The sequence below is a fragment of the Bubalus kerabau genome, chromosome 4 (genome assembly GCF_029407905.1).
Source record: "Bubalus kerabau isolate K-KA32 ecotype Philippines breed swamp buffalo chromosome 4, PCC_UOA_SB_1v2, whole genome shotgun sequence".
NCBI lineage: Eukaryota > Metazoa > Chordata > Mammalia > Artiodactyla > Bovidae > Bubalus > Bubalus kerabau.
This window is the reverse complement of record NC_073627.1, coordinates 88,078,932-88,092,128: the sequence shown is the minus strand read 5'-3', so window position 1 is coordinate 88,092,128 and position 13,197 is coordinate 88,078,932. Positions and strand designations below refer to the sequence as shown.

Genomic DNA, 13,197 nt, shown 5'->3' with positions numbered 1-13,197 from the left:
TACGCCTTTCATTTTATGGCATTGTTAACCCTAGGGTGAATATAACAAGTAAGCTTTGCACTTTCTTATGGAGTACAAAGATGGATCCATAGCATAAATGTGTTGTCAACATTTCATGGTGGGGGTAATTAGGAAAAAAAAACTCTCAGAAGACTCTGTCAATAGGGAAAGGGAAGGCAATAATGAAAAAAATGTTTGTGAAACACTATTCTAACGAATTTGGAGAGTACACATTGAAAAGCAAAAATAAAAGTAGAAAAAGTAAGAGGGAACTTTCAGAAAATGGAAACCATGGGCTCCTATTTAAGACACAGGCCTGACGGAAGGTCTTCAGAGAACCTAGAGAGCAGTTCACAGTCACCCACCTCCCCAGGCCAGAAGCATCTGCAAGGTCCCCGATGGCCCCAGCCTGGTCCTTCCTCCTGGCCCTGCTGCTGCTCAGCTGCAACGCCATCTGCTCTCTGGGCTGCCACCTGCCTCACACCCACAGCCTGGCCAACAGGAGGGTCCTGATGCTCCTGCAACACCTGAAGAGGGTCTCCCCTTCCTCCTGCCTGCAGGACAGAAATGACTTCGCATTCCCCCAGGAGGCGCTGGGTGGCAGCCAGTTGCAGAAGGCTTAAGCCATCTCTGTGCTCCACGAGGTGACCCAGCACACCTTCCAGCTCTTCAGCACAGAGGGCTCGGCCGCCACGTGGGAGGAGAGCCTCCTGGACAAGCTCTGCGCTGCACTGGATCAGCAGCTCACTGACCTGCAAGCCTGTCTGAGGCAGGAGGAGGGGCTGTGAGGGGCTCCCCTGCTCAAGGACTCCAGCCTGGCTGTGAGGAAATACTTCCACAGACTCACTCTCTATCTGCGAGAGAAGAGACACAGCCCTTGTGCCTGGGAGGTTGTCAGAGCAGAAGTCATGAGAGCCTTCTCTTCCTCAACAAACTTGCAGGAGAGATTCAGGAGAAAGGACTGACACACACCTGGTTCAACACGGAAATGATTCTTATGGACCAACAGACCACACTTCTTCCTGTGCTGCCATGTGGAAGATTCTCATTTCTGCTGTCATCAGGCACTGAACTGAATCAATTTGTCAAATGATTTCAGGTATATTAAGTGACATCATGAGCTACTCTACCGGCACTACTCCTTTGCAGATACTCAAATTGATCATCTACTTATTTATCTATTTGGACATTTATTTATCTAATTTAATATTTATTTATCTATATTTAAAGAATTAAATTATTTTGTTCATATAATTATTTATGTATACTTATGGGGAAAAATATATTTGTATATATTTATATATATATTCATTAAACCTTACTATAAAAAACTTCCTTTGTTTTTCTTTAAAAAAGAAACATCAAGACTGAATGGGCAACTTGATTAAAGAATGCATTTTACAATTCCTTCACTCATATTTATGATTTGCACATTACAAGTAAAAATATACTTTCTCTAGCCAGGTGATGTGTTGCTCTCAGGATGTAGATGTGAACATAACTAATCCAATCATTTTCATAACTTTGATTTTTTTAATGGAAAGTAACCTAAAAACAATGATGAGTTAATTTATAATAAAATGTTAACTATTTTAAAAATAGTATAATTAGTAGTAGAAATGAATATCAGTTAGCTTGAATGCTACAATGAAAGGGAGAAAAATGGAATTCCCCCAGTAGCAGGTGGATCAAGCTGTGAGAGGATATAGAAATAAAAGGTAACTACTTATAGTAGACATTTCAGTGCAAATGTTCAATGGATATTGGAGATGGCAATTTACAAGCAATTTCATAAAGTGTAAGGCATAACAGAAGAACTCATCAAATAGGATGAGAGTATGGAATGAGAAAAGGACTTAAAATGGAGTCCCATGACCTCAGTGTTAAAAGGGAGGGAATGGCACAAGGGAGCATCGATGGAACGGCTATGTGTTAACAGCACACGAGGGCAGGAGGAAAAGGGAACCCAGGAGAACCGCTCTGCCGGGCAGTTTCCTCATCTTTAATATGGGGACATGAATGTAGTTTTCATACAATTACTGTTTGGATTCAGTGAGTCCATATCACACAAGAGGTATCAAGCGCTCCTGGCAGAAATCATCAGGACCGTGAGAATCACAGAGTGGCTGCCCTCAGGGAGGAGACAGGACAGCCGCCCTGAGACAGCGACTGGAGGGCAGCATGGAAAGGTGCTGGCCCCTGACAAAGATATTTTCTTTTCAACTTGGGTGCTAGTTTCAGAGTGTTCTCAGTGTGACAACTTTCCTTTGCTGTATGCTGAAGAGCATTCCAATTTCTGGGTTTCATACTTCTAAAAGCATTTCTATGAGTTCTGAAGAAACTCTTTGAGAAAGCAAGATTAGTAGAAAATGCTTTGATCTAAGACAAACATGAAAAATAGGGAAAGAATAGACATCTCACATCAATGCAGATAATCAAATACATGCAGAGGCAGGAAGCAAAGAGCAGGGGCTGTGAAGTGTGTGGTTCTGCTCTCCAGTCCTGGGCTGTTTCGGGTTGGATCCTAGTTCTCTTTTCCATAAAGTCCCTTGTCCATCCTTGCTGGTAATGTCACCTCATGGAGCCTCTGCATTGCTAGTGAAAGACCAAATCCCAAAAGAGTTCAGAAGCCAATTTTTGCCCTTCTTGTACTATAAAAGTAAGAAACATTATTAATGAATGAAGTGTTTGATTTTCTGCAACCTCCAAGGGGACTCACGCCAAGGGCCACCTTCCAGGATTGCTGCTGCTAGTGCCCTTGTCCCCACGGCAAGTCCCTGCTGACCCACCTCCACAGGAGACTCCACCTTTAGTAGGTAGGCCTGGTTTGGTACGCTGTGGGGTCACTGCTCCTTTCCACTGGGTCATGGTGCACTCAAGATTTTGTTTGTCCCCTTTGAGAATGGAGACTTTTTCCAACAGTCCTGTGGAAGTCCTGTAATTAATCACACTGGCCTTCAGAGTCAGATTCCTTGGGGATACCCAGTCCCTTTGCCAGATCTGCAGGCTTGGAAGCCTGACATAAGGCTCAGAACATTCACAACAGTGGGAGAACTTTTTTGGTATTACTGTTTTCCAGTTTCTTGGTTTCCCATCTGGCAGGTATGGGGTTTATTTTTATTGTGATTGAGCACCTCCTTTGCCTCGTTGCAGTTTCTTCTTTGGCTTTGGACGTGGGGTATCTTTTTTGGGTGGGGTCCAGAGCCCTCCTGTGGATGGTTTTCAACAGCTAGTTGCGATTTCAGTGCTCTCGCAGGACGAGATGAGTGCATGTCCTTCTATTTTGCCATTTTGAACCAGAAGCTAAGCCAGAACTTTGATATTTCACCATTGAAATAGGCTGAAGTATCTCATGCACACCCACCATATCTTTTATTCACTGCCATGGACATACTTTGGCTGAGATTTGAACAGAGGGTTAATTACTGGAATTAGGTATGTTGCCTGTCTTCAAATAGTATGATTTTCTAAGACAGATCTTAAAAATCAAATGTCAATGTGCTGTACAGAAAATATTATTATCGAGGCATATCCAAGTTCCTGCAGTAACAAGTCAGGGTTCATTTATAAAAAGTGATCAAAAAGATTCCACCAATTTATATATTTACCATATTTCAACTTTTATTATTTTAAGAATTTCCTGTAGTCTATACTTTTCAAGATCAAGGTCTTGCTTTTTAAACACCTTTTCCCCACACACATCCTCCATCAGGACTTTCTAACTGAGAGTCCCTTAGATGGGGAGGAACTGACTCCCCAGAGCAGGAGCAAGTCTCCATTTCTTACTCCCACCCAGCATCCTGCACAATGGTAGGATACTACTGGTCCTTAGGGTTGTCAGTAAAAGTGTAAGTGTAATAATGATAATAATAATGATAAGCTTAAAATAGTTTTACCAGTTAAACTGTTTGAAAATGATAAACTTGCTGCATTTTTTCGTTTTTATTTTTTGTGGGTTTCTCTTGTTTTCTCAGGTGACCAGTATATTTGTTATCTGGGCATCTCTTTAGTTTCCCCTCAATTTCCTGCATCATTAAGTCCAGTCGATTTTTCTGTCCTATGCTACTGTTTTCTCGGCTTTAAAATATGAATATGAGAGTGGATATACGTGTATTTAGAGTTGACTTACATTCTTGTACAGCAGAAACCAGCACAACACTGTAAAGCAATTTTTCTCCAATTAAAAACAAAATAGGGATAACAGGAATACTGTAGTCCATTCAATATACCATCTCATGTTATGTACACTATATGATGTTAATACAACAGCTTAGAAATTATCTTAATTGAGTAGATTATATAAAGCATCAGGGACACATTAAACAGCTGTGAGAGTTGTTACTATGACAGGTGTATACAAGGGTTTTGCCATTATTTCATGTCTACCCTAAAGATGATTATGCTGTATCTGTGCCTTACTCAGCTTTAATTTTTAATGCAAAAATTCTACCTCTGCAAATTAGAATACGTTAATCTTTTCTAGTATCGTACAAAGCATATCTACACATCTTGAAATTTTACTAACAAATAAAATAATCTCATGACGGTACCAAGCACACTGAGATATTTAGTAGGCATCAAATCAACATGCAAATCAGTTCATTTGGCATATAAGATGCTTATTAAGAAGTAAATGGTATATTAAGTGTAAACCTACATTATGCTGAAATAAAAAACATCTTGATTATGAATTTTAAAGCAACTTATCTATATGAAACTACATTTTTAAAAAATTAATAAAACTCTCCAATGAAAAACTATGTACAAATTTGAAAGCTTAACATAAGATCCTTAGTTAAAAGAAATGAAAAGAAAAAAATATTTTGAAAATTGAGATTAATTACTTACAGTAGTAACTGGGTCCTACATTTGTCAAATATGGCTTTCGCTCAATTGAACTGAGATGAACAAAGAAGTAATTTGGAAAACATTACAGATCATTTTGCTTGCACTGAATCCAGGACTTAAAGTCTTGTTTTGGCATAAGGAAAATATTTAAACTTGGTATGAGTTTAAGACTTATCTATACATTTAAAAATATTTTTCAACTACTTGAATGTTGCAGGAGAAATTACCGTTTGTATTAAATAAAATAATTTCCCCTTTCCCCAGGGGCTCCTCAAGTTTGTCCTCAAGTCTTCCCACTAGATGGTCCCAATATTTAGATTACTGTCTGGAATCTAGAAGCCTTTCTCCTTTCTCCGAATTAGTCTTTTTTCCCAGAAACAACCCGGAATCTGAAAACATACCACAACATGCTCAGATTTCCAGCCATCAATCACAGCATAAACAGGCACCAATGTAAACCGCTCGGGCTAAAATCTCCACCCAGGAAGGTGAGGATGTATGCAGGGGCAGGTGCAGAAATCAAAGCCTCTGAGCAAAGCCAATGAAAGGCTCCCTGGGCAGTCTGGCCCGAAAAGGAAGGTTCGTCATTGCTCCTGGGGCCCCACGCACTCCCTGGGCCTCAGCAGCACCTAGCTCAGCTGGAGGCTCCTGCCTACAGGGACTCCTCGTTTCTCCCCGTGGACTTGGTGCTGGAGTTCGAGGCGCTGGACCTGGAGACAGGTGTGCTGGGCGAGAAAGGCCAGTTGCTCTGTTACACGGATTCTGTGGTGCCCTCCTGGTCGCTGGGGCACACGGAAGGCAGCTTAGGGCACCTTGTTGAGCTGTAGCCCTCAGTTTCACTGAAGTGCTGAGTTTGGGGGATTCCTGGTCTCTCAGAGGGTGGCAATGGTGATGATCACCATTCTCCAGGGCTGGAGAACACCACCCTCCATGTCATCAGGGAAGGGGTTGGCATCTGGTGAGCTTGGTGATGTTGCAGATGTCAGGCTGTGCCAGGCTTTATGCAGCTGTTCTCAGCACCTTCCTACAAGTAAGATCTGTAAATAGGTCAGAATTGTCACTTTCTGCACTTTTCTCAATTTTGTTTCCACTGCAAAACTTCCCTTCTATTCTGGGCATTGGAGAATGTCACAGCTTCGATGCTTCTTTTGTGTTATTACACTGGAAATGAAATTTTATTCATGGAAAAGTCTCAATCCAAAAGGAGATATTCATCTATATGAGTCAACTCAGCTTGAAATAAAAACCTGAAGCTCAGTCTAACTCTCTTCCTTAGTCTAAAAGAGAACTTAAAGGTGTGACTCCATAGTCTATTTTGACAGTTTTTAAATTGAACCAAAATAAATCTAGCCATAACTCTCTGCATTTTCTTTTTAAGGTCTAATACATAAGGTTTTAATTTTTCCACAATTATTTACAGGACCATAGCTCTCATTTTCTGATGGTCTACGATAATAGTGGCATAATACCGAACATGGGTTAATTCATACAATTCTCTTCATTCTGTACCAAAGTGTGCTGACCACACACACATGGGACAGTGTGCCTGGAGATGTGGATTCCAGGAGAGTCACGAGGGGATGGTGTCTGCCCTCCTGGGAGCAGGAGAGAGGACACTGGAGGGAGGATGAGGAGGAAGGAGGCAACAGGAGCTCAGAGCAGCTGAGGGCCAGTACTCAGAGCTGACGGAGGCGGGACTGGGAGCAGCAGGAAGCTCTGCTCTCACACTAACTGAGGTCCTGAGTGTAGCCGACACCAGACTTTCACTTCCTCTTCTAAAAGATGAAGACAACTTTAGTACCATCATAGAGGACATCGTATAGTCCAAATAATATAAAGTTTGCAAATTACAGGCTGAGCACGTGGAAATTAATGAATGATAGTAGTCTTTATATCAATATAACCAAGAATCACCTGTTAACTTCACCCTCAGTCCAACGAAGAGAAGCTTTGCCTGAAAGTCCCTTAACACTGTCAAGGGTCTGAATTTTGAGGCCCCAAGTGGAAATTCTAGGAGAAGGACTGCCTGCAGGACTTTGAAGGAGCCCAGGAGCCCAAGTTTCCTCCCTTTTGATCAGTGTCTGGTACATTATGGAGAGAAATCCCACAGCATTTGAAGTTCTTTGCAGAGAAACAGATTCTAGGAAAGTTGTCTAATGAAACACAACTGCTCTGTTAATATGGAGAAGGCAATGGCACCCCACTCTAGTACTCATACCTGGAAAATCCCATGGATGGCGGAGCCTGGTGGGCTGCAGTCCATGGGGTCGCACAGAGTTGGACACGACTGAAGTGACTTAGCAGCAGCAGCAACTCTGTTAATAAATGAGATAAGTCGTCCCATTCCTCAACCTCAGTTAGTTTCAGTTAGATCACCTCTGATGCTACTTTTTAAGACACAGATTATGATATACTTCAAAATCACACTGGGAGAAAAAGAAACCAGATTTATAGTTACCAAAAGGTAAGGGATGGCTGAAGAGGAAATTAGATGAAGGCAGTCTAAAGGGAATTTTTTTTCTTAATAGGAAAAAAAAAGATATATTAGAAAAAAAAGATACGGAGAGAAGGAAAATGGCTAAAATGCTGTGTTTTGAGGCCCCCCAAAAGCAAAGTCGAGGATGGGGGCGGCCAAAAAGTCTCTGAAGGAGCAGATCCCAAGATTCCAGGCTTACGGCAGTCCTGGAACATTATGGAAAGAAATCTTACAACCCTTGAATCCTTTTGCAGAGAACCAGCATTTTGAAAAATTGTCTGACAAAATAATGGCTGCTCTGTGAAGAGTATAAATGAGGTAAACAGTCCCTTGGTTGGATGGCATCACCGACTCAATGGACATGAGTTTGGGTAAACTCTGTGAGTTGGTGATGAACAGGGCGGCCTGGTGTGCTGCGGTTCATGGGGTCGAAAAGAGTTGGACACGACTGAGCGACTGACTGAATTGAACTGAAACAGTTCCTTACATCATGCTCAGTTAGTTTCAGACCACCTTTGGTGATATTATTTTAAGACAAAGACTTTTTTTTTTTTTTAATTTTACATAATTGTATTAGTTTTGCCAAATATCAAAATGAATCCGCCACAGGTATACATGTGTTCCCCATCCCGAACTCTCCTCCCTCCTCCCTCCCCATACCATCCCTCTGGGTCATCCCAGTGCACCAGCCCCAAGCATCCAGTATCGTGCATCAAACCTGGACTGGCAACTCGTTTCATACATGATATTTTACATGTTTCAATGCCATTCTCCCAAATCTTCCCACCCTGTCCCTCTCCCACAGAGTCCATAAGACTTTTTTAATGGTTAAAGAGACCAGGAAATCGGTTATACAATGAAACAGGAAAGAATGACAAGAAATGGGACATTCCTATACTTTCATCCAGGGAAGATGGCAACAGTACTTCTAAAGCTATTTCTTGGGTTAGTATTGGGGCAAAGTAAGAAAGGACTTCTCTTAAGTGTGATATGTAAAAAGGCACCAAGTCTAAGACAGCAAGATAAATAATATTGTAATTCAGTATTAAAAAATGAAAGTGCCAAAATATAGATGCTGAACAAAACATCTAAATTTTCAAGAAAGACAAGAAATGCCCTTTTATTTGCAAGACCATATGTGTCTTACAAAGCAAGGCTTCACATTGTCAGTGAAATCTGGGCAATTTTCATTTCACCAATAAAATTATTCCCAAAGAAAATGAAAAGATCAGACCTGTAAATGTCCTCAATGCTTTGTACAGGACACTGCCTCTTCTTCCTTTGGTTCCTCTCTTCCTCTCTCTCTTCCATCCTTCTTTCCTTTCTTTTTGACTGCACAGCACTGCATGTGGGATCTTAGTTCCCAGACCAGACATCAGATTCGCACCTCTTACCTTGAAAGCTCAGTCTTGCTCATTGGACCAGGGACATCTGCACTAATTCTTTTTTCTACACTACACTCAAGGTGGGGTGCTGGCAGTGGTGTTTCAGAAACTCGGGCTAAATAAAAATTATTTAAGACTGTCACAGAGTCACAAGAATTGTCAAATATAGAAGTGATCTTGAATATATTGAGTTTGCTTCCATTAAAGCCAGGAAAGTAAAATCATATTAAATTCTTGTTTCAGTATAAATCATAGCTTAAAAAGAATTTAATAAAACAGAATAAATATTAATATATATTTTAATATTCATACCTTAATATCACATATCTAATATTTAAAATATTTTCATAAAAATGAATGTTTTAATACTCATACATTTTAACATCATATATCTAATATTTAAAATGTTTTCATAAAAATATTGCAAAAATAAAAGTTTTAAAATATTTAATGAGACAAATATAATTAAGTATAAATTTAAAGGCATACATTCCTGTTCGTTTTTTAATATTCCTACTTTTCAGTTGTTCAATGCTTACTCCCCCACTTCAAGGCCAATTCTTTGAACGACACCCTAAAAGTCCCAGAGCATCTCCAGGGGCGCACAGCTCCCCCGTCCTCGGCCCGGGTGGGGACCATGCTGGGACTCATCCCAGGGCGTCCCCAACACCATCCAGTCGTCCCATCGCCGCCACCAAGTTCCCCATTCCCTGAGCTGTCCCTTCATCGAACCAGAAACGATAAACCAGAAACGGCCCAATCTGTAAAATCGGCCCAACTCGCTCTAATTCTCCGCTTCAAACGCCTCAGTAAACGCATTTTCTTTGTAACATGGCCTCGTTCTAGTTTCTGTGCGAAAAGAAAGCACAACATTCATTGGACGCCCAGAAATGCAAGATTCCTGGCTTGCCATCACACAAAATGTCTCTGGCGAGGGCTCGGATTGAAGATATCTTGGTGCACTATTAAATGAGCACCAACCTGGTCTCTGAGCAGCGACGCCTTTCCCCTGTGGCTGCCAAACCCGCTGAAAGGAAGGCTCAGAACTCCCAAACTCCCAAACAAAACCAATAAGAAGACATCCTCCGCGCTCTTGCGGCCTCCTAGAGAAGCGCTCTCCCAGGACCGGGCGAAGAAACGTTTCGCTCTTTGATTAGTGGTGTCCGCGCGCCCCCTCTTGGCCTTCCAGTGAATCACGGAAACTCGGTGTCAGTTCAGTTCGGTCCAGTTCAGTTCAGTCGTTCAGTCGTGTCCGACTCTTTGCGACCCCATGAACCACAGCGTGCCAGGCCTCCCTGCCCATCACCAACTCCCGGAGCCTACCCAAACTCATGTCCACTGAGTCGGTGATGCCATCCAACTATCTCATCTTCTGTTGTCCCCTTCTCCTGCCCTCAATCTTTCCAGCATCAGGGTCTTTTCAAATGAGTCAGCTTTCCTATCAGGTGGCCAAAGTATTGGAGTTTCAGCTTTAACATCAGTCCTTCCAATGAACACCCAGGACTGATATCCTTTAGGATGGACCGCTTGGATCTCCTTGCAGTCCAAGGGACTCTCAAGAGTCTTCTTCAACACCACAGTTCAAAAGCATCAATTCTTCGGCACTCAGCTTTCTTTATAGTCCAACTCTCACATCCACACATGACTACTGGAAAAATGATAGCCTTCATTAGATGGACCTTTGTTGGCTAATGTCTCTGCTTTTTAATATGCCGTCTAGGTACGTCACAACTTTCCTTCTAAGGAGTAGAAGTGAAGTGAAGTCACTCAGTCGTGTCCGACTCTTTGTGACCCCATGGACTGTAGCCTACCAGGCTCCTCTGTCCAAGGAGTAAGCGTCTTTTAAAATTTCATGGCTGCAATCACCATCTGCAGTGATTTGGGAGCCCCCAAAAATAAAGTCAGCCACTGTTTCCACTGTTGCCCCATCTATTTGCCATAAAGTGATGGGATCGGATGCCATGATCTTAGTTTTCTGAATGTTGAGCTTTAAGCCAACTTTTTCACTCTTCTCTTTCACTTTCATCAAGAGGCTTTTTAGTTCTTATTCACTTTCTGCCATAAGGGTGGTGTCATCTGCATATCTGAGGTTACTGGTATTTCTCCCGACAACCTTGATTCCAGCTTGTGCTTCCTCCAGCACAGCATTTCTCCTGATGTACTCTGCGTGTAAGTTAAATAAGCAGGGTGACAATATACAGCCTTGATGTACTCCTTTTCCTATTTGGAACCAGTCTGTTGTTCCATGTCCAGTTCTAACTATTGCTTCCTGACCTGCATACAGGTTTCTCAAGAGGCAGGTCAGGTGGTCTGGTATTCCCATCTCTTTCAGAATTTTCCAGTTTATAAATAAACAGTTTTCCAATAAACTGTGGAAACTCCCTATGGCCAAGATCTATTTGCTAGTGGCATGAGTGATGCTCTGTTCCATTCCTGCTTGTCCTCTTGACAACAAAGAAATCTTCATACATTTAAGACAGATGAAAACGATTCCCTCTCAGTCGTGCCTAGAGCACAGACACGACTTCAAGTTTCCTTGGAGAAGAGAGAATATCAGCTCAATCCAGATGACTCAAGGCACCAGTTATCACCAATGGATTCTCCAGCAGATCTCAGACTCTTCACCACGGAGAGCAGCTGTGCTGGTTGGAACAGCGGCCTCCTGGACAAACTACTCTCCAGCCTGAATCAGAGCCTGGAACAGCTGGAAGAAGTGACTCTGGATTGTCCCGATTTGGGAATTGCTGTCCGGAAGTATTTCCAAGGTATCCATCTCTACCTGAAGGGAAAGGAATACAGCCCCTGTGCCTGGGAGGTTATTAGAGTGGAAATTGAAAAGTGCCTTTCCCTCATGTAAGAATCCTCAAGAAAAGTCAACAGATAAAATGAAAATTATACTTGTGACACTCTCCACTCAATCAGACTGTTGTTTGCTTAAGACTCCAAAGTGATCATCTGTTTGCTTACAAGGTGAAAAATGACTGAAATGAAAATCACAATTTTACAAAAATATTTAGACAGAATAACACAATCTCTTTTCTTTACTAAACAATTTTATAACATAGTGTAAAAGATCTTTTTATGTGTTTTGTGGGTATTTGCTATTTTCAACATACGAAATTTATTTTTTTTATGGAAAAGTTTTTAAGAGAGTATGTTGTTAAAGGTATTTGTCAGTTAACCTAATGCTTAGTCTCTGTAACAGGTAAAAGCAAAGTGTCAGGAATTTGATTCTAATGGACACTTTTCTTTCCTTTTTGAAGAGCACAATGCAGGCCTTCTTGATCAGGTAAATCTTGTAACTTGCTCTCCTCCAAGCAGTGAATTGAGGACATGGGTTCCCTTGTTTTGCATTTTTCCTATCATCAACATGTGACTCTGAATTTCTCTGTAGCACTTGAGTCTATTCTCCTTGAAGGCAAAGGGAAAAGTCTGGTGGATCACATGGGATGCTTCCAAGGATCAGGACTAGATGGGATAATAGCACTTCTCACATTACATGGCCTGGACTTATCCTCATGGGAATCTTACTGCAAGGAAGTTGGGAAATAATTGGATGATTAAAAGAGGAGAATACAAGTTCAGTGCACAAGACTGTTTTTTCATTTTTGCACTATTTGTCCTAATGGAGCTCTGGGTGGGTGTGCAAGGGGAAAACCAATGTTCTTGCTTGCACACACTCTGAAAAACTCTTATATCACAGTTTCAGCTTGGAGAAGATGACAGAGATGTCACTCAGAGTTCACAGCATCATAGACTATTTGAAAGAAGCATTCAGGTTGACTCCCAAAGGCATAGGCCAATGAAGAAAACATCTACAAGTGTAGACAAAGTGTTTCCTTATTACCTGAGGGAGACAACGAAAGAATGATCAGGCAGCTCCTTGCAAATACTTCAGAATCACTGAACTAAAAGGGGACAGTGGGTCTTCCACTCCACACTTTCCAAATATTAAAAACACAAACTTGAATAAAATATTCCTATAAATGATCTTTAGAAAAATGCCTCTCACAATATTCCACTATAGCTTCCCTTGTAGAACCATGAGGAATCTTTAAAGTATCTTTATATTTTTGTCTTCTCACATCCTATTTAATAGATGTTGGTGTTACTCTTTCTCCCATCATTGTCGTCATTGTGAATTGACGTTACATAAATATGGTTGAGCTCAAGCAATGGTAGGGCTCAGACTAGATGTCTAGGAAATGGGGTTGAGTTGGATGTGTCTCTCCCTATAGCTATTTTACAGACTCCTGAGAGGTATTCTGAGGATACAACAGATGAGGCCAGATCTCACTATTTGGGCTTCTTCAACAAAATAGCATAGACTGGGTAGTTTGTAAAGAGCAGAAATGTATTGCTCACAGTTCTAGAGTCTGGAATTCTAAGATCTAGGTGTCAGCTTGGCCCAGTTCTGGTAAGAGCCTGCTTCAGGTCTCACACTGTAGAGTTCTTTCTTGTATAATCGCAGGACCGGAGAGGGAGGGT

General features: G+C 41.6%; 1 pseudogene; it reads left to right on the top strand.

The window, feature by feature from the left end:
• Window positions 1-398: 398 nt before the first annotated feature.
• Window positions 399-1,006, top strand: LOC129651491 (interferon alpha-H-like; annotated as a pseudogene).
• The last annotated feature ends 12,191 nt before the right edge of the window (window positions 1,007-13,197 follow it).